Raw genomic sequence first — 27,954 nt, forward strand, 5'->3', positions numbered from 1 at the left:
ATCTATAATTCCAGCAATATGTGTGTGTGTGTGTGTGTGTGTGTGTGTGTGTGTGTGTGTGTGTGTGTGTGTGTGTGTGTGTGTGTGTGTGTGTGTGTGTGTGTGTGTGTGTGTGACCGCTGTTTCTCGACAACCTCTGGTCCGATCTGATTGAAACTTGCCAGGTATATTGCTGGGGACCTGAGGATGTGCCTTTTCAAGGTTTGATATTAATCGGACAAGTGCTTCCCAAGTTATGGCCATTTATTTACCAAACCAATGGCAAGACACATTGTTGCGTGGGCATGGCCGATGGGGAAGGGAACCTCAGCCGCGTTCCCCATTACGGGTTACAACGTACGGGCTTCCGGAGAGTGATGACTTCGTGTATTCTAATAATTTCTCGATTTCTTATGCGCATTTATAGATAAACACAATGGCCCAAGTTATGATCGTTTTCATATCAGACGGTGTATAAATTTCGGTAACATCAGAGTGCTGGTATGCTCCGAACCAGGAAGCAAATTTTTTCTCTCTCTTCTCTTCTCTTTTTGTTTTTCCTTGCCACGACATTGCGAAAAAGTAAAATACGTTGGCGCTAATTGAATAATTGGGTATTAAAAATAAATTGCGAATAATCGTAACTGCGAATAATATCAAACTTCCGGGTCACGCACGTACGGGCACGTGAGAGCGAAGAAACGGCCTGTGTGGTTTATTTTTTTATTATTATTATTATTATTATTTTTACGGGCACATACTAGTCAATCAAATTTGTCTTCTCTTCTTTGAGAAAAAAAATGAAGGAACATATTTGTTTTGAGGAAGAAAAATGTTTTTTTTTGTTGTTTTTTTTTTTTTTGAGGCGGTTGTTTTTGGCTGCAGAATAAACCAGTGAAATGTGAGATAAATACAGGGGGGAGTCGACTTTTGAAAAGGTTGCATTCCAAACAATCGTTCTGAAGTCAGATATTCATGTCGGAACTCAATTTCCCATATACTGTGTTGTAAATGGTGGTTCGGTTCTACAATCCCTGAATCGTGAGCCATGTGCCCAGATGGGAATGCAAAGTAGGTTTTTTTGCATTTGAATTGGGAGCTTCAATGATTCACCTGCTGGAGGCTAGACCAAGGTTGTGCTTTAGGTTGGACTTCATGCTAGTGTTAAATATCCAGTTTTACAGTTTGTATGTATTACACCTTGATATTGAGACATGAACCATAGTTTTGAAGCATGAGTAACATTCGGGAGAAGGAGGCAGCTGGTTAAAAAGGAAAATCAAATAAGGATTGTAAGAGTAAAAAAAGTGGAATTTTGTATGACATCCACTGCGTAAGGATGGCAGAATCGCTCCACCCTTACTTGCTTCGTCCATTAATGCCCTGAATATTGTGTCTTTATTTTAATAATTCCATAAAAGAAAATTGCCATTCAAGTTTCTTCCCCACGTAAAGGCCTGACTTGTTGGCAGAAGTGTGCATGTTATCTTGAAAGGGTAGTGGGGTGGCAAAGATTTACCCTCTGCTGCTTCACAATCTGTGCTGGTTCTCATTAAGTTCACGAGCTACTGATAATCGCCTGTTTAGAACAGTGTAAGGATAGAGGGAGGAGTTTATAATTGCAGCCAGCTCCCACAGACTGGCGCCATGAGGACACAACTGAAAGCAGCGAGGCATGCTGCATTAGGCCTGCTGCTTTCCTGTTATCGTACTGCCTCTTATCGTTCGGAAAGGAGTTGTTTGTACTTTTGAGAGCTGGATTCTAGTTACACCACTGAAATGAATGTTCATGTCTTGGCAATGCTTTTCTTCTTTCTTTTTTTAAGTTTAAATTTGGTTTTAAAGATGTCGATATATATTTTTTTCTTTAACCAAAATACCATCCATGAATAATGTTTGCCCAGTATTGTTACCAAAACTAATGAAACACGAAACTGAGAAAAATATATCATACTGAAAGATATGTCTGGTTTTTTTCCCCCTCCAGAGTGTACATAAAGTCCTTGTGCAACTTTGAACTTTTATAACTTTTGATGTACACTTGATAGAAACAAACTATAAATGGTCTAACGCAAGCATAATTCATCACGTTTTTACTAAATACAGTTGACATTCTTGGCTTCAACAAAACCACCACTTTTTGTCATACATCATTCAATCTGATTTTCCAACTTGTTGAAGACATTCTCCAGTTGCTGCTGAGTAATTTTGTGAAATGCACTTGTGATCATAACCATAAGTAAAACCAAAGAATGTAGTTTGTTGAGTAAATCACAGTTTTACATTGCCACATAAAATGTAGTCCAATGGGGACAGGTCAGGTGAATGAGGTGGCCAACCAATTGGTCCACGTCAACCGATCCACTTGTCTGGGAAGACATTATTGAAGAACAGTCATCGAGATTCGAATTATTGAGGCAGGGAACTTCGTCTTGTTGGTACAAGGTATTATGTGAAATGTTTAATCGTTGTAGTTTGGGAGCTAAATGCGGTAATCGTGGTGGTATGGTGGTGATGGAGAGGACGGAGGGGTGGGGGGAGTGCAGAGGGGAGCATTCCGGCAGATGTGACGCCCAGTTTAACGCCCATCCGAGAGACTGCACACACGTTGATGAATCACAATGCTTGTGAAACACCAGGATGACAGTTTACACCTGGATCTGGATTCAAACCCAGGTTAGACAGCTCAGAGCGAGCATGAGTACATCTTGGCTCTCGTAAAAACGAAAAATATTTTTTACTCACTGTAATCATCTAATTTATTTTGCCTTTCTAACTCCGGTATCGAACCGTGCTATCGCCATCGAAGCTTTAAGAGCGCTCGCCAAGTAACTTAACCAAGAATTCCCACGAAATGGTTGAAGAAACCTTTAAAAATGAAACGTTTCATTACCTCCGCCACCAAAGGTGGAAGGAAGTTATATTTTCACCCCTTTCAGTCTGTTTGTTACTTGCAAAGTTGAAGATTTTTCCAGTATATTGTCTGCGTTTGTTTGTCTGTCTGTCAATCGCCTACAGGTCACAATTTAAAACCGATCTTCACGAAACTTCACCAAGTTGTAGAGCTCGTCTCAACCGAGAAGCCTATTGATTTTGAAGTCAAAAGTCGAATTTCTAAAATCGTCATTTTTCATCCGATTGATTTGATTTTAAATTTTAAGAGGATTTATATTTCAGATCACTGAATTCAACCAGCCAATTATTTTTGAGGTCAACAGAGACCCCAAAGGTCAACAACTGAGCTGGAATTTCTAAAATTGTCAATTCTCATCCAATTAACATGGGATTTGAAGAGGAGTTGCATGTTTGGTCATTGAATTCAACCACCATTTATTTTTAAGGTCAAATTTGTTTGATTGATTTTGCAAGTATCGTGCTGTGCATGACGTCTTTCTTGTCTATCTGTTTATTGCCTACAGGTCACAATTCTAAACCGATCGTCATTAAACTTTGCCAAGTTGTAGAGGTCGTCTCAACCGAGAAGCCTATTCATTTTGAGGTCAAAGGTCATCTTGAGGTCGAATTTCTAAAATCGTCCATTTTTCATCCGATTGACTTGAAATTTGAACAAGATTTGCATATTGCATCACTGGATTGAGAAACCAACTGTTTTTGAGATAAAAAGGTCAAAGGTCAAACTTCTAAAATCATAAATTTCAATCTGAAAAATAATTTTCATCCAATTGACCCGAGCTTTCATTAAGATTGTCAATATTAATCTTAATGAAATGGACAGTTTCATGTATCCATGGCAACCTTTGTTGAGGGGGGTGGATTTTTCAAGTGCTGTGCCCTGCACGACGTCTTTTTCTTGTTTGTCTGTTTGTGAGCAGGATATCTCAAGTTATAGACAGATTCGGATGAAATTTGGTGGACAGATTGGGTGTGTGACATGGACGAACTGATTAGATTTTTGTGAAGATCTGGATCCAGATCTGGCTACTCAAAATTTTTTGGTTATTCTTCACCATCAAGAGATTGGGCCAAAAACAAAAAAAGCACGATATCTCAAAAAATTATGGAGGGATTTGGACGAAACTGAGTGGACAAGTTGGGTGTGTGATGAGGAAAAATTGATAAAATTTGGTGAAGATCCGAATCCGAAAACTTTTTAAAGTGATTCTTCGCCATTGAGAAATGGGGCTAAAATGATATTTGGCATGATATTTCAAAAAGTTGTTGTGCTCGATATGGTCCACTGGATCGGGCATTGCGTTACGGAGGTATGCGCTCCACCTAGTGTCATTCTAGTGTTTTTTTTATATGTATTTATCCATGCTGAAGTGATGGGTCATATAATGAAAGATTATACAAAAAGAGGAAATGTGGTGTAAAATATATTTGCACATTTTTAGTGAGCCAGCCACTGCCCGTCGCACCATAGAACAACGCTGGTCTAAACGCAGATGACTGGCCCCTGAACTTTGTTCAACTTGATTGATATACAGTAATCAGTGATGGTGCAAATATTGTCGAGCACTCACCAAGTGGCTTAAGCACTCCAATGAAATGGTTCATAAGGAACAGCTGACTTGGCAAGGGATTGGTGATCGCCGATCCGTCATATCAAAAAACTTCCCGGAGATGCCCAAAATGTCAAACTAAGTCCGAATTGGACAAATGCATACTTTTTTTTTAGCAGTCGTAACTGCTGCTAAGTTTAATTCCCAAGCTTAGTTTAAGAGATTCTCGAGGTTATGGCATGTGCGGAAATGAAATAAAGCCATGAATGTTGGCGTTTCCCGGCGTTTATAAGCATTGCAATGTATCCAGTGATTCGTAGGTATGATAATCAGGCATTCGATGATATGAGTGAGGAAAGGGGGGGGGGAGGGGAGACTATCATTAATAAATCATTACGGCCTATTCCAAGTCAAGGCATTGTTTAGCAGGCCAAAAAAATGGTGAATTAAGACTCCATTGAGGGACAGTGAGGTGACCGAGGATGAGCCTTAATAAAAGATTAAATAAGGCTGTTAATAATTATCCTCAAAAGGAGTGTTTTAATTGACCCAAACACAGTTTTCATTCACGCACACCCTTGGAGTTCCTTTAGGACGCAAAGTTTCAGGCCATTAAGTTTTAGAGTTATGGAGGAGACACACTGACTGACTGACACACTGACACACACTGACATTGATTATATTCGTTTTTTTTTTTAACACTTCAGACGTCTCTGATATCCACCTGGGAAATTGGAAATCAGCCAACATCACAGCATTACATAATAACGTGCAAAAACGGATACCCTGAACTACAGCCTAATTAGCTTACTGTAATTCCAATAATCAGCAGCAAGGTCATGAAATTAATCATCACAGTTGAGATAAAATCTTTCCTTTTCTCCAACAGCCTCATCTCAGATCATCAATTCGGATTCAGACTTGTCACTCCACCTTGGACATGCTGCTTCAACACGCTCAACAATGGTGGAGGCCCTCAATATCAGAAATGATATCAGGGCCATCTCTTTGGACATATCTTGAGCTTTTGATACAGTCTGACATCCAGCATTGCTCTCCAAACTGTCTGCCTAAGGAATCCAAGGCCAACTCCACTCTTGGATTATTGACTTACTCAACTCGTGGAGACAACATGTGGCTCTCAACGGAATCCTTTCATCTCCTCTCCCTGTCAAGGCTGGAATATCCCAATGTAGTGTTCTCAGCCCCATATTATTCCTAATCTTCATCAATGATGTCACTGACTTTGTAAAATCCTCTTTATCTCTTTCTTGATGACTCCACTCTCTGCCGTGACATCTCTCATCATTCTGACAGACAGCAGCCCACTCTTCCCTCTCCTCAGACCTTGACAAAATCATAAACTGGTCAAACACAATTTTGCTTGTGTCGTCATCTTGTCCACCCTTTGCGTTTTCCCTTACCCCTCATCGCTACCGGCATCGCTTTTTTGTCTGTCTCCATATACTTTCTCCCTCTGCCGTGCTGTTGGTGTATCCATTCTCCTGCTGTTCCCTTTGTTATGTTGTCCGGATTCCCATGAGCTTAGACCATGTTTAAAAAGAAAAGAAAAGAAAAGTGGTGTCACTGTCATAATTGTTGCAGTGGTATCGCTGGAATTTTCACATGTAAAAAAAATATGTGAAGATCAATAATTTCAAGAAAAATATGAAGAACAAACAGAAATGCTTCACCTGAGCTCAGAATTTAATTTTGAAAAATTCAAAAGTTTTGTTACTTCATGAGCAGAATTAGCCATTTAATCAATAATAAAGTCAGCTTTGAGTAAGTGGAGACAACGAGATAGTGTCACGAAGCACAAAAACATTCCATTATCTGTAAAAGGGTTTAGCCTGTATCAGACCGATATTGATGTATGGAATCAAGATGTGGGCAATGCAGGAAAAAGTTGTAAAAAAATAATGAAAATAACTCGGATGAGAATGTGAGATATGATGGATGAATGGATATGTAATTTTTTGTATACAATATCGAGGTTTATATAAGAGCTAAGGATTGTCTCTGAAAGAAAGGATACTGAGCTCAGAAATCTGGAAGAAAAAACAAATCAATACCAGTGCAGAACTTAGGAAGAGAAGATTTGGTTGGTATCGTCAGGTGCAACGAAGGTAAGAAGATAAAGCTCTAAAAAAAGAAATAAAACTTGTGGTCGAAGGAAGACGATCAAGAAGACTTCTTAAGAAGTAATGTATTTAAAATGTCAAGAAATATATTAAATATGTGTGTTTGCACTAAACTGACGTAATGGATAGATCCTTATGGAGGAATGTCAGAATTTGTCCAACTCCCTGAAAAAGGGGAAAATGGTTATAAAACATTTGTTGTATATATTATGTGTGTGTGGTGCAGGGTAGTTGATATAATGTGAGGCCTTTGTGGGATGGATCATTTTTCCTGTAGCAAGGACTTCATGGTTTGGTTGTGTCCTGTTTTTGTATGCCGTTTGAATGTGGTGTTGTTTGCAATTGTGGTTAGCTACATTATGGATGTTGCATGTTCTGTCCTTCCTGTCTGAACCGGTGCAGGTCTTGTGAGGCAATACGAGGGGACATGTCAAAATATCCATTTATATGAGGTTGCCATGCGTTGTGTCCATCCCTTCTACCACCTCCCTCCGGTTTGTGTGCGGGCCCGATGGTGGGACGTCACCCCCAGTGGCATCAATGCAGTCACCTCTCGCAATTTCCTGGGAGGACCGTCCTATGACTTGCTATTGGCTGGACCTGCTGCCATCCCACTTTTGGGACAACAGCAGAAAGACGCCATCACAGTGGCCACACCGAGTCATGTAGAGGGCAGGGGAAGGGGGAGCATTGGTGGACCGGAAGAGGGGCATTCTTTTTCTCTTTTGCCGAGTACGCTTCTTGGTGCTGGACTGCTTTTGTTGTAATCTGGTTGGCAAGGGCCTGTTCAGTTCCTCTCCGTCCTGTCCCTCAGATGCTGAGCCTTAAAAAAGCCTTTCCTGGTTCTGTGTGTATGTTTGACGTGTGACTGTGGACCCAAGGGGGTTTTCGTTTCTTTTCATCATTGGTGCTTATTTATTATTATTGTCAATGATCATCTACTGTATTTCTTGCCCTGCTGGATATGTCCATCTGTGTCTCGTGGACATATCCTTTTCATTGAATAAATCCATATTTCTTAAGATTGTGCATGCCTGCTCTGCAATGCACTTCCCACATTCCTCCTTTGATTTGCTTCTTCATAAATGTAAAGAATGAATGGGTCCTCTCAATCTCAAACAATTAGTCAGGGCCATGTCTGTAGACATCTGCCAATTATTTTTTTCTGTCTGGCACCCCACCCTCATTTCCAAACTGTCAATTTTTGCTATGCTGGCTTTTCTAGACCGAGCCAATGTCATATAATAATGTGTTAAAACACTAAAAAAAATCTTTACAATCACAAGTAGTTCATTATAAGCCAAATGCAGAAAAGTGAAATGCTCTCCTTCAATCAGCAAAATGCACTAAAAAATAACGCTGGCCAACAAGTCATTTTCATCAGATATAATTAAAGGTGGGCTGGATAGCTCTTGGGATGCTGGTTTTGGTTTTCCTCGAGCATGTCTAGTTTTTGCGATGAGACCAATCAAATTTGAAAGGATATTGCCTTAGTTGTAATTAATTAAGGTAATAACCTTTCAAATTTGATTGGAGGGTAACCACATGTCCCCGCATACAAAGATGGAATCCAGAAACTGCTCGACGCATATCAAAAAATGGGCTGTCGCATGTCCTTGAAATTACATTTCTTACGTTCGCATTTAGATTTCTTTCCTGAAAACCTTGGCACAGTGAGTGACGAGCAGGGGGAACGCTTCCATCAAGCCATTCAGGCAATGGAAAATCGCGACCAAGGTTTCTGGAACGAAAGTATGCTGGCAGACTACTACTGGATGCTGTATTGTGACAATTCAAACATCGTTTACAAAAGAAAATCATACTCGTAACATTTTAAATTGTTATGCATTTCTTTTTTCAGAAGTGTGTACTGTATAAATTTAAGCAAGTGATTGGTGTACATAACGTTTATGGGATTTATACTGAAAATGAATAACGTTGGAATGTTAACTTTGTTAATGTGTGATTATTACCTAAATTGTGCTGAAATTAACACTAGCCATATTTCAATTATAACTACTGTAGATGTGCTGAAAGAAAACTGAACCAAAATTTAGAATCTACGTGCAAAACTGGTTTAGAAAAGTGTGCTTGCATCTTTGATGAGAGGAAAAAGTTGGATTTTGTCGACCAGCGTAATGTATTTTCAGGAAATTTTGCAGTTATAAATATTTTGAACTAATAAATGTAAAAAGCTTTTATAACATTAAACCTCTTGGCAATGGTTATACTAGTTTGCCATTGCCTTCCCAAAGTTTAGTCCATGCTCTATCCTTTTATTTGGTGAACATCTAGCAAGGAAGCAACACGTACCATTTTTTAACTCTTTGGTATGACTTGGCCGGAGTTTTATCCAATGACCTCCCAAACTCGGAGCAGGTTGACCATCGTGCAACTGAGTCTGGTTAACCAACAATATACTTTGTCAGAAATGTTTGAAATTTTGAAGGTGGAAGCTGATTCAAATTTATAAGTGTCATATAAAAACGGTATTGGGAATCATTTTGTCTATTTATGATCGAGATTGCTCTAAAACTCCAAAAATCAAACAACTGTGATAAAATTGGTTTTGCATTCAAACTGCATACAAATCTGTTCAGCTGATTTGTTGGTTTATTCCTGATTGTTGCACTCTGGAACCCTTTCACTTGATCTCAGTTTGCTGGGGTCTTTATATCTGATTTGTGATTGGCAAAATATTTGCAAGCATGGTGCAGTGTATAAACAGTCAATCCAAACATGGAAGAATGATTTGTTAATTGGATACCTTCACTAAAATCTATTTGTCTGTTAGATGCAGCTTTCCCAATCTCACTTACTATTTTAGTGCTGTTCATGAGGTCTGGTTATTTTTGAAGAGTGGAGCAGGCTAATTATGGCCCAATTAAAATGTGTTAAACGGAAATTTGGATTGTGGTTAAATGGACGAAAGGGTGTGCAATAATTCAGCATTTGGAAGCACATCATTCTTCAGCAGAATCTAAATGCTGTCCCATCTGTACTCCCATGTGGGTGTTAAATATTGCCCATGTGGGTGAATGACGAATATATATTTTATGTTGAATTGTGGATGCTGAAGTACAGTACTGTCGTTGTGAACTACATAGACCTATGCGACACGCACTGGTGAAGTGCCTTGCTTGCTACTCACTATGGCATGACTGGCAACTGTATGCGTATGGCACGTATATTCTTTCTGCTATCTGGTACTGTAAGCTCTCCAAACAAAAAAATAAGAGGCAAATGTATTCACATGTTAAATTTGCACTTCTCCGTTGTCATGTGAAATGCGTGAAAATTGATGCAGTGCAAAAATTTTCACTTCTAGAGAATTGCCATTTCATGTGCCGTATATACTCACACACACACACACACACACACACACACACACACACACACACACACACACACACACACACACACACACACACACACACACATACACATACACATACACATACACATACACATACACATACACACACACACAACTACTCCAAAGGTTTGAGAAGTGTTTAAAACGTTTTTTTTTTCATGTTATTCTTCCTTTGTTTTTTTTAAAATAGCATACTTATTCTGGCTGTCTCATTTGTCCAACTTTGTGTTTTCTGGCATAAAAGGTTTAGCTGTGCTGCTTTTGATGCTTAAAATGCTGTGATGTTGGTTTGTTACCAGATTCCACCTTTATCTTGAATGGAGTTTTGCTTGCCGAGAAATTATCAAAAACATAAACATGCTTTTCCATGAGGGTATTTTAAATATCTTGATTGAAAATGCATGTAAAAAAACGTTGCATGGTCTGTTTTAATCTTTCTTTCAAGATATAACATATTTAGATTTAAGCGATATAACATTTCTCTTCAACTTTAACATTTATCAGACAAAAATTCTAGATGTGGAAATAAACCCAATGCAATTTTTGGTGAGAATACAAAATTGTTTTTCTTGCACTCAAAAACAACTTGATGTACTGAAGTTTGTGCAGAGATAAATGTGTGTTTGGAGCTAATCTGGAATGCTATGTTCCTGACGCATATTCCAAGATGGTTGGGTAACTGCAGCTTAGGCTTTTGCATGCTCGCTCTCAATACAGCTATTCACACATTTGAGTAAAATTATACTTTCACAGGGGTTGACCATGAGTAAACTTCTCCATTGACATAGTTCAGGTACAAAAATATTTAAAGGTTATTGTTTAATTTACAAGATGAAAAATTGATGTAAAAGTATTATGGACATGGTTGATGTGATGATCTTAAGGTGAAATCCCATGCAACATGTTGATGTAATCCTTTTTTTCTTTTCTTTTTTGATGCTGATCTTAGGTTCATATTGTAGTTTGTACGTAACTGACAGGCAGTGCAGACATTCACATGGGTTGCAAGGACATTTATAGATGATGGACCACATCAACATGGTGTGTGGGATTTCAATCTAACATCCCAGCATCAACTCTCTGCTTAGATGGTTACACCATACAGGCTAACCGGCCAATACCGCACATGTTTAATTTGGATGTCAGGTGACAGATTTGCTGATCGCTTTGTTGCTCTCACATGCCAATGGCGGAGTATACACACATCCTTTGGGAACAATCCCATAATGTAACTGCAATAAGATAACTTCTTCTCTTCATATTGCATGTATTTAAAAAAATTTTCCTGGCTCGGCCAAAAAATACAAATTGCTAATAACGATCTGGTTCATGTAAGCAATGAAAGATATAAGGGAAAAATTATACCAGTTTTGACATTCAGTGAAGAGAAAAACAACAGACAGCAATTTGTAATCAACATGAAGAGAGTGGATGAGGTGGTTGTGGACAACAGACTTGGTGGTCTGAAGGGAAGAGCATGAGATGAGAGTAAAGTGGTGTTTAATGTAAGAGAAGTAGGAAATGAATGGATGGGGGTAAATGCATTAATCTTATTATTGGGAAGGGCAACAAGGTAATGGTTTCTGGTAAATCAAGTGCAAGCGATGGCAGGGTGGTGGGGTCAGAGATTGGGCAGAGGCTATTGAGCATGTGGAGCAAGACCAGAAAAAGAGCCTTTCAAAAAGTGTAAGGTCACCAACCTCCCTGCTGTGTCTAAGAAGGAAACCCTGAGACTCTGCTTCCTCTTGTGATATGCCAATGACAACGGGGGCCGTGTTAGGGTAGGAATACAGTTGTAGCAACTAACAGTTGAATTTTTTTTTTGAACTTTTAATAATTATACGAATGCGGTATCTTTTTTTTTTTACTCATCGTTTTGAGTTTGTCTCCCAAAACAGCAAAAGGAAAGAAACTTAACTGCCGTCTGTCTCACTATTAAGTTGCATTGCAAGCATTATTTTATCGTTAACATCATACTTCAAGCAATGATTTTGATGTATTTTTCACTGTATAAAATTATATATTTAAAGTACAAGTGACAGTGTTTGTTTATATTTACAAATTTTAGAGTTACTTCCAACAGGAGTTTTCATGTCCTGTATATGTTATTTTTCCACAAGTTTATTTGGAGTTCATGTGTCCTTGATGTTGGCGTGTATGTTGAAGCTCCTGCCCTGAAACTGTGTTCTGAAATGAGCAATTTGTGGTGGATGGGAATAATTGTTTTTTAAAATTATTATTCTGCATTTAATTTTAAGAACAGTGAGAAATATTGTTTGTTGAAATGAAACCGGCAAGTTTTCTTGTACTTCTAGAAGTCGTGCTTCCATCAATTTCACGACGATTGAGTAATTTGGACCTCACGGTGGAGTCAAACTTACAACTACACGAACAGGGGTATACTACACTTATATAACTACATTTTTAACTGCATCCAGTGTTGCGACACCGGTGTTGCTACTTATCACGACAACCCAGTGTTGCTTTTAATGTTTGTTTAATTCACATAATATTACATGTTCATCTGTTTGTTTTCCTGGGCAAAACCTCTGGTCTCTCTTCCCACTCCATCCCCTCCCCTGCCTCCTCTTACCCCACCCCCGAGGGACGAATTCATCGATATGGCTGAAAGAAGTGATAGTATAGATGTTTATCCTCGTCGCCATGTAATGAATCTGGGATGTGTTCAGTTACCAAGTTTCTTGTGGAGCACTCACCAAGTGGCTTAAGCACTCCACGAGAAACCGTTGATAAGGAATGGCTGGCTTGGCAAGTGCTTGCGATCTGCTTGATAACTGAACATACCCCTGGACATCTCAACAGCATACAGTACATACAAAACGCCGACAAAAGGACATTGTATTTTTTATTTTTTAATTAAAGATTTTAAATATTAATCATAACTATTTTCGTTGTAATGAAAACGTACCTTGTTCATTTTTGAAATTTACATAAACTCAGAGGTGATGTTGCGTGTACAAAAGTGGATGTACATTTAATGCAACTTTAGAGTGTACGTGTTCGTGATAAATATCTCTCAGGAATTTCCCTGTTGGCCTCCCAACTAATTAATTCGAGACGCAGGTATTTCACAACCAAGCCAATTTTAATGTTTGTTTGCTTCACATAATATTACATGTTCATCTATTTGTTTATACGCCTTGAAAAGTTTGGTGAAAACTTCTTCTTTTTTAAAATGAAATATCACCATTTTCTTTCCTTTGCATTTGAGAATTAACGTCCTTTCAGTTTGGGGATTTTCACACCGCCCAATGTGTGTCTAATATATTTGTTTCGTATTATTTGAATACGTTTGGTGATGAATGTCGAGTGACAGACTTTGTGGTATACTGGTTAAAGACTGTCCGCTCCGAGTCTGGGAAGATGAAGATGTGAGAAGGTAAGAGTGTGTGTGTGTGTGTGTGTGTGTGTGTGTGTGTGTGTGTGTGTGTGTGTGTGTGTGTGTGTGTGTGTGTGTGTGTGTGTGTGTGTGTTGGTTTGGTGTATGGCTCCATTTCAAGTCTGTTGTTTTGAAGTGAGTGATATGTTCAACAAGTGAACTTTGGACTGTGAGCTGTCAAATGTAAACTTGATGGTTGGATGGAAGCGTCTCCCTTGAATTTGTTTCGTATTATTAAAGTCTGAAATCAGCCACCCCTCAGATAGAAAGTGTGAAAAAGAATTGTCTCAGTGTTTCTTGCTTTGCTTCCTTCTTCCCAAATATTCTACTTCTACCTCTTGTCAGGTCAGGTCAGATCAGACCTGTGACTTGCTACAGGTATCATGTAAACCTGTACTAACCTGTTTCATGGTCGGGTTGTCAGCGATTAAACTCTCTCCGCCACCAGGTTTTCTGGTGAGGAGGGTGGATGATATGGACACCCAGCAGGATTAAAAACAGAACCTGTCAAAGGGTGGAGGATCTCCTTGTGAGCCAATGGCCATCCATATCTAGTGCCCAACTGTGTCTGCAGACGTCCTTCTGCAGTTGGGTCACTTTATTTTTTTAGGAGGTTGGTGGCAGATTTGCACTACAGCCATCGTAAAAGCCTTCATTCTGCAAAACATAATAAAAACTCAAAGAAAATTGAAAACCCACTCTGTGGGAGTACCTTCTGTGCAGCTGCCTTCAGCCGGGCAGCTCACCTGGTGATGGGAATGGGGCAAATCCTTCGGGACCCCCAATCTTTGATAAAAGGAAGAAAACCACGGGGTAACCTTCCCGGGTCAGATTGCGGTAGAGTGTGTCGGGATGGTGCTGAGTTGTCATCCATTAGACGGTGGTCTTCTTGGGTTAACCTGAGGCGGTCCCTTCGGGTGGGTGCCTGGAATGTCAAAACCCTAAAAGAGGATGATCACATGTCTCTATTGTCATCTGAGCTCAAGTATTTGAACATCGGTATTGCAGCACTCTCTGAGTTTCAGAGACCGGATAGTGGTGGGTGGTTACACCTACTATTGGTATGGTTGCTCTGATGATTACCATGCCAAAGAAGTTGCTGCGGCTCTGTTCAATAAGCGGATTCCAATGGAAATTGAGGGAGCACCAGTCAAAGAGCATATTATGAGACGAAGGATTCATCACTCCTTGGGTGTCGTTTCGCTGGTCTCTGTATATGCTCTGACTAAAGCGAGTGATCTCACTGTGAAGGACATATTTGATCCCACGGTCGAGTCTGTGGTTGATCATTTCCCCAGGCGAGATACTCTTCGAGTCTTGTGGGATTTCAATGCATCGACGAACTGATATGGATGGTTATGAGACATGTGTTGGCCCCCATGGGTCTGGAACTGTGAACCAGAACAGCACTAAGTTTCTTAACTTTGCAAGAAGTCATGGACTTCGGGTGGCTGGTTCATTGGTTTCAGTGCCCACAGGTTCATCGCCTGACTTGGTCTTCCAACGCTGGTGGTGTGGTGAAGGAGATTGACCATGTGCTCATTGATGGTCACTGGAGGATGATCCAGAACTGCAGGGTCTACCGGAGTGCTCAGTTCCTCAATACCGACCACCGGCTTGTGGTCGCACCTTTCAAGTTGCTGCTTAAATTCGGGAGAATGGTACCATCCCATTCGAGGCTGGATGTTGGCAATCTCAAGGATGAGAGGGTAGCTGAGGAGTTTGTGAACAGGCTGAGTGGGGATTTTGGGTGTCTGGGTGCTTTGGGGAATCCTGAAGAGTTGCTGAATGCCTTTAAGACCACCATCCTTGATGATGCTGGTGGATGTCTTGGAACTCACCGAAGGGCGAAGAAGATTTTTGTGTCTCAAGGGACACGGGATACCATTGACCAGAGTCGCAGGGCCAAGCTTTTTGGCAGAGTCAAGCTGTTCAGGGAGTTGAGGCATAAAACTGTACGTGTGCTGAGGGTGCACAAGGAGGCCTCTGTGCAAGGAATCTGTGAGGGGTGAAGTGATTCTCGTCCTGCTTACAGGGGATTTCATGCATTGTGTTCCTCCAAGCCCGTCCCACGGTGTACTGCAGTTGGAGTGGAGGGTGGAGGGCTCTTGGCAGAGCAGTGCGAAGTGAATTCCCGCTGGGCCAGTTACTTTAAGTGGTTGTTCCAGGCTGATCTACCAGCTGTTGAGTTGAATGTCAGGCATATTACTATCTCTATTGCCGACACTCCAATCAACTGTGATCCACCATCATTTGTGGAAACCCAGTCTGTGGTGAACCGGTTGAAATGGTGGAAAACTCCTGGGATCTGTGGCATCCATTCTGAACTTGTCAAGACTGGTGGAAATGCTGTACTCATGTCATTGCATGCAGTTCAGTGCTCTACCTTGAACAAAGGCATCATCCCAACTGATTCGAAGAGGAGGCTTATTATCCCCCTCTGGAAAGGGAAGGGTGATTGCCAGGAATGCAACAACTACTGAGGGGTGACTCTGCTCTCGGTGCCGGGCAAGGTCTTTGCTCGGATAATTTTTGATCGGGTTCGCCACCATCTTTTTGAGCACCAGTGCCCAGAGCAGTCAGGCTTTATACCAAAGATTTCAACGATCGACCGTATCCTTGCCCTTCTGGTCCTCAACGAATACTGATGAGAGTTTTGGCAGGGGCTGCTTGCAGCCTATGTTGATCTCTGCAAAGCATTCAATTCATTAAATCGGGATGCCCTATGGAGGATTCTTGGTCTTCGTGGGGTGCCACCAAAACTGATCACTCTGATGTCTGAACTATACTCTGGTACTGAGAGTGCTGTGAGATGTGGTGATACCATCCCCAACATATTTCCAGTTGTTGCTGGAGTTTGTCAGGGGTGTGTACTGGCCCCCACACTTTTCAACACTTGTATGGACTGGAATTTAGGGAGGATGTCAGAGAAATCAAGCTGCGGTGCATCGTTTGGGAATGTCAAGATCTCTGACCTTGATTTCACAGATGATGCAGTCATCTTTGCAGAGACTCTGGAGATCCTTTTTGGGGCCCTCGAGGTGCTGATTGAGGAGTCAGAGCTGCTTGGATTATGGTTTTCCTGGGTCTAAACTGCCAGACTTTCAATGACATATTTGATGCTGCTGTCTTGTCTGTATCTGTTTGTGGTGAGGATGTTGAGGTCATGGAGAGATTCACTTACCTTGGCAGTGACATTCATGTGTCTGCTGGCTGTGAATCAGAGGTCAATAGCTGTTTGGGTCGTGCCTGTGGAATCATGGATTTTGCAAAACTTTTTGTTAGCTAAGCACTTTGTCCACCAACCATCATTCTTCACGTACAGTACGTTTCTTCGTGCCTTCAACAAAAATAAATGTTATCTCCCATCCCATGGTCTTTATCTCTGTTTGTCAAAGTTTGGAATTTGGAATCACCATCCCTCTACTTGATGTCCCCTTTGTCTCCTTCCACCCCACCCCACCCCCTCAAAGCTTCATGTCCCCCCTCTCCACATCCATGCTCACCCGACCCTCTCAATGCTTCCCCCTCACCCCACCCTCTCAATGTAACATCGCCCCCACCCCCGCCCTTGCATTGATCTTCCACCTCCCATCCCACAGGAGTACCTAAGACTGTGGCTTCCCCTCTGCTTCCACCTCTTGTTTGTCTGTGTGATGTACCGTCCTCAAAACAGTGACAATTCCATCTACATCTCTCTCTTAGACAACATGCACAAACCTTTGACCACTCATCCCAACTCTCTCTTCCTCATATGTGGTGATATTAATTGTTACCATGAAACTTGTGAACTAGTTCACGCAGTGTTTATGCAACCTCACTTTCCACTGTGTTCTGTTTTGTGTTCGAGCTCTTCCATGAGCCTTGACTTTGTAGATAAAAAAAATTTTAATAGCCAAGTGCTGTGGAAAATCCGTGGAATCTTTTTGTGTCATTAGAAGCGTGATATCACTGGCGAAAGCTGCTCTTTTGTCCTCTTTCCGAGACGCTTCCTTGATAAATAAAACAAGTGGTCCATTACGGGCCATTATGGCTTCCTCTTTCTTGTAGGACTGTTTTTCCTGCTCAGCTGCACTTTGAAAGTCACGTACTCGACAATGTAGGCCATTTGCTCTTGACTTCTACTTTCTCATTTGTTTTGTTCAACTTTCTTTTGACATCTGCAGTATCACCTGTATTTTCTCAAAGCTTGTATTAGGTATGAATAAAATGGTTTATAAGCTTGCATCTCAGTTGTTGTTTTTTAAAGTCAATTTCTGTGATGTGTATATATATATATATATATATATATATATATATATATATATATATATATATATATATATATATATATATATATGTATGTATATGATCTAAATCGAACCCCATAACTTGATAAGAATAAACGATTCACAGTATGTTGTGCTGATGAGTCAACAAGAAGGATAACATCGAGATCGACAGCTCTGCTTTTGTCTATTCGTGACCATAGGCTTTAAATGTCAGTCTGCAAAGACGTGAGTGCCATATGGGGGCCGTCTAGTTTGGAGATGATGTGTTGGCAGAATTTCTTACATGATGTCATTGTGTGTGTGTGTGTGTGTGTGTGTGTGTGTGTGTGTGTGTGTGTGTGTGTGTGTGTGTGTGTGTGTGTGTGTGTGTGTGTGTGTGTGTAAGTAATATCAGGAACTTCACACTATGGGTAGGATGCCTCATTTGTATTAAGTTCATAATCAGAAGAAATTCAATGAGTTGTTACTTCTGGATGATGTTTATTGGCCGCAAGCTTTCAGTCAAATAATTCTTCTTCTTGGTTAACAACAGCAGCAGGCATGCATACGAGATCATGGTACAATATCGATATACACATACATATACACATATATACACATACACGCGCATATTTCAAAGGGGACTTTGGGGTTTGTGTCTCCAAAAAGACTCCCATCTCAGGATTGTGGTGTGATTGATTTGCAATTAATTTGATGGCAGAGAGTTGAATATCATCTGCTGAGTGATCTGGTAGATGAAAATGTATCGTGGAAGGTCGAGATTTCCCTGATTGGTGTGAAAATTTCGAATCTCTGACCATGTGTTATTAAAGCGTGAAAAGTGTGTTCTCAGTTTTTCCAACGTATTGTTTCGTTCATCTTTGACAAGTGATTAGGTATATGACCTACGTAGATTTACAGTCCATATAGGAGGTCATGGGGAACTATTGTCTGGTGTTAGAACTGTGGAATTTGTTTCCTTCTATTAATTATATGTTTGTGTATGAAGCTTTTTTTTTGTTTGTTTTTGCTGTGCATTTGTGGAAGCTCGGAATCTTGGTATATTTGCTGTGGGGCTGTGGGTGCTTTGCTTTTCCTAAAAGGTTCTTGAGTGTACTGCCATGTCAAAATGATGTTCGGGGAGGTTGAGGAAATGTGGTGCAAAGTGTTTCTGACTGATGGAGGTGAAGAAGGGCCTTATTCAAAATAGTTCACAATCAGTATGAGGTTTGGAAGTAGGGGGTTACGAGTGGGACATGATTAGTTGCAGGTTTGGGTTTGTCTGGGAGAGGTATGCGTTTTGCTCGGTGTATTGCTTCTTTCACAGAGTGAGGGTCGCAGTGTCTTGCAATAAAGTGTTTCTTATTGGGAAGAGAAGTTTCTTCTGCCACGTTTTTGTTGAGCAGAAGCGTCTTGCTCTGATTGCTTGACTGTATGGTATGTTTAGCATGAGAAGGTAAGAGTGTGTGTGTGTTGATTTGGTGTATGGTTCTATTTCAAGTCTGTTGTTTTGGAGTGAGTGATGTGTCCAACAAGTGAACTTTGGACTGTGAGCTGTCAAATGTAAACTTGATGGTTGCATGTATCAAATTTAATTAATTTTGTGTAAAACTGCAGGGACATTTTGACCAGTTAAACTGGATATCATCAATATAACTTACCTCGGATTTTTATAAGATGCCATGATGAGGTTGTGCATAAATTTTAGCCTCTATCATTCCCATAAAGATGTTGGCGTACGATGGTGCGGCAAGGGTGGCCATCGCAGTACCCTGAGTCCATTAAACTGGAAATTATACAATTGAGCGCCAATTTCAATCGGTGTGTTACGTTTCTGCGAAGCTCGCACTCTCTCTCGGCTATGGCGTATCACAAATAGCAGTCCCGAGGCAGTTATTTCATCAGTATTCGTTGTAGATAGCCCTTCCTTTATGTTTAGTGGGTTTGTGGGACAAAATGTGTTACGAGGGCTTTTGGGCAAGTCTTGATTTCTATCCTTCATCTATTTTATTGACTTTGCTGCACACATGATCTTCCTTTCAAGCATACATGCCTGCATAGTAACAAGAGACATCTCATGAGCATATGACATCAAAACCTCGTTCAAACTTAGCACCATTCCCGAACCGACCATCACCTCAGACCTTTGCCATACTCTAACCACAATGCTACACCATTCCTATAACCATCACAACACCCTTATAAAAATCCCAACATCAATTCAAGCTCACTTATCTCGCCATAACCACAACAACGATTCAACCACCTCACCCTTTTACCAGACTCATCCTGAGTCGCCAGGCCATCGTGTCGCATGAAGGTGTAGTTTCCCTCTAAAATGAATTTCTTACAGATCCCTGAGTGTGACATTTCAATAGTTCCAAACATGTTCCGAAAATACTGAAACAGATTGCATTGCATAACTAAGCCAACTGACTCATGTGGACAACCTTACAATAAATTTCCAGAATTTGAACTAAACACAAACACAGGTGGGCTCCCAATAATTACTAAGTCCATTTTTAATATTTACTCTACCCATGGCCCAGAACCTGGAGCTCAAGGGAAACAGTTAATGAGGAACATGGGGCAGTGAATGTCCAGCACGGCACAGCTCTCATTTTCTGTAAAAATTTACTGTTGCCACAATTAAACTGTATTTCAGGGCCTTAAATGTTCCAGATACATCCCCAAAGTATCCTGAAGTGGTAGACCAACTGTGTAGTGGGTGTTGAATGAAACCCATCACCTAGGCCTCTTGAAAATCGGCTCTTCACCTATTAATACACTGATGAGCGTAGGCCGATAGCAAGTGGGTGTTTCATTCAGCCTTGGGCAACATCTAAAGGTGCCAGCAATGATCGGATTATAGCAATCCCCTTTATCAATTTATAGGCCACCAAGTCTCACATCCTGGTTCCTCCTGATGACTCCATTTTTGCTCTTTATTTCTTCGGGTTCCTCCTTGTTCTTCCGTTTCGTTATGTTTGCACCATATCCTGACGCCGTGTCGACTGTGCTTCCCCACTGACGGACCTCTGGTAGCTTGCACATGTTGCTGCGTTTGAGCCAATGGAGTAATTGCTGAAATCTATCTCTCTGGGTTCTTCCCAACATCTTTGTTCTTTGTTCCTTTCACATTTCTTTCTAATTTTTTTTTTCACATTTCTCTTTATTCATTCTAATTCTTGCTGTTTCTTCTCTTTCATCTCTTTTACTCTCTTTTTCTGTCTTCCATTATCTATTTCTCTAAGGGGAAGTGAATTATTGGAGAAAAGTTTTCTGTAAGGCTCATTTTGCTGCGCCTGGATGGCTTTTGAGGGTGGTGGAGTAGTGGCCGAAACCTAAGTCCTATCCAGGTTCCTCCTGATGACTCCATCTTTGCTCTTTACTTTTCGGGTCCCTTCTAGGTCTTCTGTGTCATCCTTAGTCTTTCTTTTCAAAGACCATGAATATCTACTTTTTCTTTATTTCGTTTTTTGTGGACCTTATGAACTAGTGTTATGCACCGGGCGTAGTGGCGTGCGCCTGTAATCCGGCTACTCGGAGGCTTGGGTTGGAGGATCGCTTGAGGATGGGAGCTCTGCACTGGGCCACGCTATGAGAGGGTGTAGGGCAGCCCGGAATCATGGCGAAACCCAATCCATATCCCTGTGTCATAAGAGGCGACCAGGGTTGCGTCAGGAAGGGCATCCGGCATAAAACCTGTGCCAAATCAGTATGCGGATCATAACGGATGATCCGCTGTGGCGACCCCTAACGGGAGCAGCCGAAAGATGAACAACAACATGAACTAGTGTTGTGCATGAACAAAGCCTTATGTTGGCTTCATAGTTAAGATGGCTGGCTTAAGATCTTGGGGTGTTGAGTTTGAGCCCCTGTCGTGCCAATTAAATAACACCAGGTAGGTTGACTCAGCCTGTCATCCTTCCAAGGTCAGCAAAATGAGTACCAACTCACTGTTATCAGGGGCACTGCATCAACGGTACAGCCGCGCTTCCATAAATGATGCAACCAGCAACCACAGGCTTTCTACGAAATGACAGTATGCACCAACAAATGAGACCAATGACGAGGTTATCCGTCCATGCATTCGGACCATACTCTGTACACAGCGTTGGTGCTGCCGAAGCAGTCTCCTGGGCTATTGGGCACAATCCTGGATGGGTCGCCACTCCGACACAGGATACTCGAATGGCTCAATCATCCTAGCAAGCTGGTACTCATTTTGCCAACCTCAGAAGAATAAAAGGTTGAGTCAACCCCACCTTGTATTAATTCAACAGCTGAATGGTATTTTAAATCGGGATCCTTGGATCCAAAGCCCACCACCCTAACCATTAAGACGAGGTTATGGACAGTTTATATCGGAGATTGGAGAAACCGGTGGATGGAATTATCTGATTCTGTTCGATGAGACAAACACAGCCACTGAACTCGGGAGAAGTGGCATCACTTCACGGGGCACTCGAGGTTCCAGCGACATCACAACAATGGTGTCACCTTTCTCACTGCATTTCCTAAGGAGGAATTTCCTCCCTCTGGTTGTTTGTCCATGCTCTCTCTATTAAAATGCTAAACGTCAAGCAAGGAAGCAGCACATACCATTTCTCAAGTCTTTGGTATGACTTGGTTGTGGTTTGAACCTCTGACTTCCCAGACTCAGTGCGGACAGTCTTTAACCATTATACCACCAAATCTGTCACTCGACATTCATCGCCAAACCTCGACCTTGTGAAACTTTCATCGTCGAGCGTCGAGCCCTTCTGACCTAGATGTGTTCCCTTGTTCTCTATTTTCTGCCTGTGGAATCACCGCCCTGTGTCTGTCCAATCATAATCCTTCCTTAACTGCTTCAAGATCGCAGTTCACCACCATCTCATGACATGAATCATCATCATCAAAATAAAATATAACGGGCGTAAGCCTGGAACTTTTAACACTTTTCTCCAAACATATTCTGTTCATACTTCCGAAATCTTCACATTATGTGTTCCATGTATTTACGCAGGTGATAGCGGATTCAAAAAATTCGAATATAGATAGAATTTTCAAAGAGGGAATCGATGACGTCACAATCAGCAGCATTCGGTGGCAAACCGACGGCAATGGGTCCCAGGCAACCTGCTTTACTTGACTAAGTCCATGAGTTCAGGACGTTTGTTCAACTCAGCATTTACGACCTTTATCCTGCCATGTTGTTAATCTGCTGATGGAGGTAATATAGAAACGATGAATATGTCAAATCGTTCGTGTTGCTCATCCGGCACGATGTGTTAGGGCCAACAATCTAAAGCGACCGGTCTCAAACACTACCATGGGCACCCAGAAACGCCACCAATATGAACTGAGCTGTTGAATGCGGCGCAAAACATCCAAAGGAACTACCGTAACCGAGTATTGTGATCCGTCCTGTCCCCCATACCCGTCAGAGATGGCTATCTGCTGGTAATGATCAATCAATTAATTTTCACCAGATATAAGAAACCTATTCAAACTGGATCGTTTGGGTTGTACTCTTCAAACATTTTTTTAAAACCTGATTGGACTTTTCAATTTTTAACCACTTTATTTTTCCATTTAAAAGTTTCTGCCTCGGTTTGTTTTCCCCGTTGATATTGGTTAAGCATGTGATCATATGTGCTCGTGAGGTCTTCTTCCAAAACTTTTCAGTCCTTGTATTCTTGTTTACCTAATCCCTGGTTGTTGGTGATTCATGCACAGTGTCAACAGTGATCAAAATTCATTCCTGTCTTTCACATTAAAAAGTTGTTGAATCGCTGCCCATCCTTTACTGTTTGTGCTGCTGTTCTAGCACAGGCATCAATATGTTTCTTAATATATTATCCAAAAGGAGCTGATGTGCAAAAAAATGTCGATGCAAGAGCAAGACATTCAGTCCATCATAGCTTTTCCAATGCCCAAAGATTAAGGTGGTGCAGAAGTTCAAGCATCTGGGATCAGTAGTGCAGCAGAATGGTGAGTTTGATGGGGGAGATGAGCATTAGGATACAGGTAGGATGAAATAACTGGAAGAATGTTTCAGGTGTGCTTTGTGATAGAAATATGCTGATGAGACTGAAGGGAAAGGTGTACAGAGTGGTCGTGAGGCCAGCGTTGTGTCCGGTGCTAAGACATGGCTGAAGATTAGAAGTTTGGAGCAAAGATTTAGATGTAACTGAGATGAGGATGTTGAGATGGTTGTGTGGTGTAACGTGAGAAGACCATGTGAGTCACAAATACATCAGACAAACTGTGGAGGTGGTTGAAGTGTCAAAGAATGTTCAGGAAGTTGATTAGATCCATGGTATGGGAATGTGATGAGAAGGAGTAAGGAAGATGGGAATGATACCACCTGGAAAGAGATGTCGTGGCAGACCGAACAGGAGATGGAGCGTTTGCGTGGAAGTCGATATGGAGAAGGATGTGGATAAAGAATGGGTATACGACCAATCCAAATGGTGGAGCAGGATCCGTGTCAGTGACCCCACTTGAAGTGAGCTTATATTCCTGCAGAAGAAGAAGAAAATATGCCAACATTGCGACTTGCGTGTTAATTTAAAAGTTACCCTCAGCAGGTAATTTGACCTGAATATCAGCACACGATGAGCTACTCTTTTGAGAACGACAACTGGATCTTTATTATCCAGAACCTAAATGCATATGAGGCACCCAACTTCACATTCTGACGAGCTGGGGTGCGGAAGGAATTTAGAGTTTAGATATAAGAAGATAATTTGTAATACTGCCTACCATTGGGTGATGCTATACAATACACACTTACATAGAGAGAATCTGGGTCTTCTCCCTCACCCTGAACCTCCTACCCTGTACATTTAAAAATGTTTTCTTGCATCTCCATTTGCCAAGAGGATTCCCACGGAATGCAATATTTTGGGGTTACTACCAGTGGGGTTGATGGTATTGATGAACAGAGACAGAAATTACAACCATATATGTGTGTGTGTATCTATATATATATATATATATATATATATATATATATATATATATATATATATATATATACATATAAATATATATATATATACATATAAATATATATATATATATTTATATGTATATATATATATATTTATATGTATATATATATAGATATATATATATATATATATATATATATATATATATATATATATATATATATTTATATATATATATATATATCCATCCATCCATTGGAACCATACTCTGTGCAGAGTGTCGCTGCTGCCAAAGCAGTTTTCTTGGCTATTGGGCACAATGCTGGATGGGTTGCCACTCCGACACAGGATACTCGAATGACTCAATCATCCCAGCAAGCTGGTACTCATTTTGCTGACCTCGGAACTCGGAAGGATGGCAGGCTGAGTCAACCCCCTGGTGAAGTAATTCAGCGGGAAACGAGGCTTGAACTCAGGACCCTTGGATCCCAAGCCGTCACCCTAACCACTGAGCCAACACCAGGATGTATGTATGTATGTATGTATGTATACATACATATATATATATATATATATATATATATATATATATATATATATAATACACATATATTGGAAGGATGACATGCGCAGCAATGCTCTATACCCTTTGGCATTGCATTTGAATGACACTTTTTAGTTTATTCTAATCCTATTGGGTTTGAACCCAGGTTAGACAGTTATCAACTAAGCTGTTCTGCTGTCCTGAGGGAGATGATCATAAAAACAAACAAGAGCAGTTATGCTGGGTACCGATTGATGTCCATGCCAATGACTATGCCACCGCACACTAGTTGCAATTGCAATACCGTCCCACGCTGCCCGTTGCGATGATGATGCCATCCCATCACGCCATTTTAATCAAACAAAATTTCTCATGCCTAGTCAATGCCAGTAATTGCCACTTATAACCACGAGGAGTGATTTGCATGTGGGTGCTTACAAAACTGTGAGCCATGTGGATTAAAGTTTGATAAGCATGATGATAAAGTTCACACGGTTTGGCAGACATATTGGATCGACGGAAAACATTGAAAAATGTTTTTCTCTGGAACAACTTCACCAATTTATGTGAAACTTGAAATGTATCATCCACTACCCATGTGGAAAAAATTATGATCACATTGACATCATAGGTCACATGGTTTTGCCACCATAATGGGTTGAAGGAAATCCTTTAAAAATCAATTTATCTGAAACCACTTAACCGATTGTTGTATTTATCAATTTTTTTCGGCATATGTACTGTACTCAGATATACCTAAAGTTTTGCATCGATTGGATCAGTGGTTTGACAGATTTTTTTAGAGGTTTTAGCTTCAATCCATTATAGCTGACGGCCATGTGTCCTCTGACATTTTAGTCATCAAACTTTATTTATCATGTTGAGTCTATCATATACAGTCGACCCTCCCCATTTGTGGGTGTTACGTTCTTGAAAAACCCCACGTTGGGCAAAACCGCAAAGTTAACACATTATGGGAAAATGGGGTTCGGGGAACCAATTCTGTAATTCATTGATATTTTTTGCCAAAACTACAGTAGTAAAAATCAAAAAGACTTAAAAATTGCACATACTTTTGATGATGATTATGATTGAGAGTGTTGGAGGTTATTGAGATGACGTCGATGTCTCTGGCTGAGGGTCATCAGACTTTGTGAAGGAGGAGGTGATCTTTATCTGCTTTGCCTTGTTTTGCATGATCTTGTTGTAGACCTCCGTATAAGATGCCATGACAGCATCCATCTCGTGCTTGAATTTCAAGCACTTCTCCATGAAGAATAGCGAAAACCTTTCAAGATATGTGTCTCATTCTGCTTTATCTCAAGTGTTCTCTTTCACGTTCCTCAACTTTATCTTATTTACCCCTCCTTTCTTCAAAAAAAACAAAAATTTTCACTCAAAAACAATATCACTAACTCATTCTGCCTCTTATTTCCTTCCTTGGTTCATTATTTATTTCTTCCTTTCTCATTACCTCCAAATTGAACCAACATTACTCATAATTTAAGGCATTTGCTTCTTTCTTCAAAAGCTTTTAATAACATTTTATAATGTGTCATGTTCCTTATTTCACTAAAACTCACATGCTCTTCTTCTTCGTAACTATTTACCGTCACGAACACCCCACAATTAAAAGGCGAGTGAAAAGTAAATCGTGCAATAACACGCGATATCAAATTAAACTAGAACGGGCACTCATAGAGCGCATACCTTCGCCACCACTACTTTTTTTGTTCTTGGTATGAATGTAAGGAACTGGTTTCATATGAATGGTCTTATGACACAAACCACATATCTATAATGTCATGACCCCCCCCCCGACTTTCGGGGGCTACGGACTAAACAACAATCAACTCACATCGTTTTGGCGAGTCTTCACTCGCAAGCTCAGTGAATACAACGTTTCAACAAGAGAAGGTAATCTCGTTTGATGCTGGTTTCATGCAAATCGAATAAGAATTGACTGAGTTATGCCGAAAACCGCATATTTTTCAAGGGCGTGACCCCCCCCCCCCCGACATTTTACCCCAACCGGTGACGTGTTATGACGTCATTGTGTCACAAGATTGGGCATTAAATTCTGAACATTTTGGTGCTGGGTTCATGTAAAGCGGACAAGAATTGACCGCGTTATGACAAAAACCGCATATTTTTCAAGGTCGTGACCCCCCTGACCTTTGACCCCTAACCGGTAACAAGAGTATGGGCGTCATTGTGTCATATTGCTTATCACAAGATGAGGCGTTGAATTCTGAACATTTTGGCGTTAGTTGCATGCAAATTGAATAAAAATTGACCGTGTTATCGTAAAAAGACGATTTTGACCTTTTCATGACCTTGACCTTGACCTTTGACCCGAACGATCCCAAAATCTAATCGAATGCTTCCTGGCTAATAACCAATCATCCCACCAAATTTCATGCAATTTGGTTTAATACTTTTTGAGTTATACGAATCACAAGATTACAAATAAATAAATAAATAAATAAATACACGCCGACCAAAACATAACCTTTCGCAGAATGCGAAGGTAATCATGTGATGTCACATGGTAGCAGTTCATGTGGCACCATGTTGAAAGAGCAACTGAGTTTGCGATGGAGGGCTGTGAGGTGAGATGGAGATGTGGGGTTGTTTATTCCGCCACACTAGACCACGATAGAGCAAGGGATCCATTCTGCGATCAGCACATTTTACCTCAATAATTCGACTGCCATAGAGTGAAACCATGATGCGGAAACCTCCATTCAGGTCGGGCCTACTGTACACGAAGTTTCGCATTGTTCTGTTAAGCGATTTTTGGGTGAAGAAAGTTTTTGAAGAATGTTTTTTTTTCCCATCTAATATGGCTGTC

General features: G+C 40.7%; 1 protein-coding gene and 1 pseudogene across 2 annotated transcripts in view; both read left to right on the forward strand.

The window, feature by feature from the left end:
* The window catches only part of LOC147021608 (bone morphogenetic protein receptor type-2-like), a 182,577-nt gene that overhangs the window by 36,585 nt on the left and 118,038 nt on the right, over window positions 1-27,954 (forward strand). The gene's annotated exons all lie outside the window — the stretch shown is intronic.
* On the forward strand, window positions 21,120-21,260 carry LOC147021610 (signal recognition particle RNA; annotated as a pseudogene).

The sequence above is a fragment of the Eptatretus burgeri genome, chromosome 8 (assembly GCF_056783735.1).
Source record: "Eptatretus burgeri isolate ZD-2024b chromosome 8, Ebu_testis_v1, whole genome shotgun sequence".
Taxonomy (NCBI): Eukaryota; Metazoa; Chordata; class Myxini; order Myxiniformes; family Myxinidae; genus Eptatretus; species Eptatretus burgeri.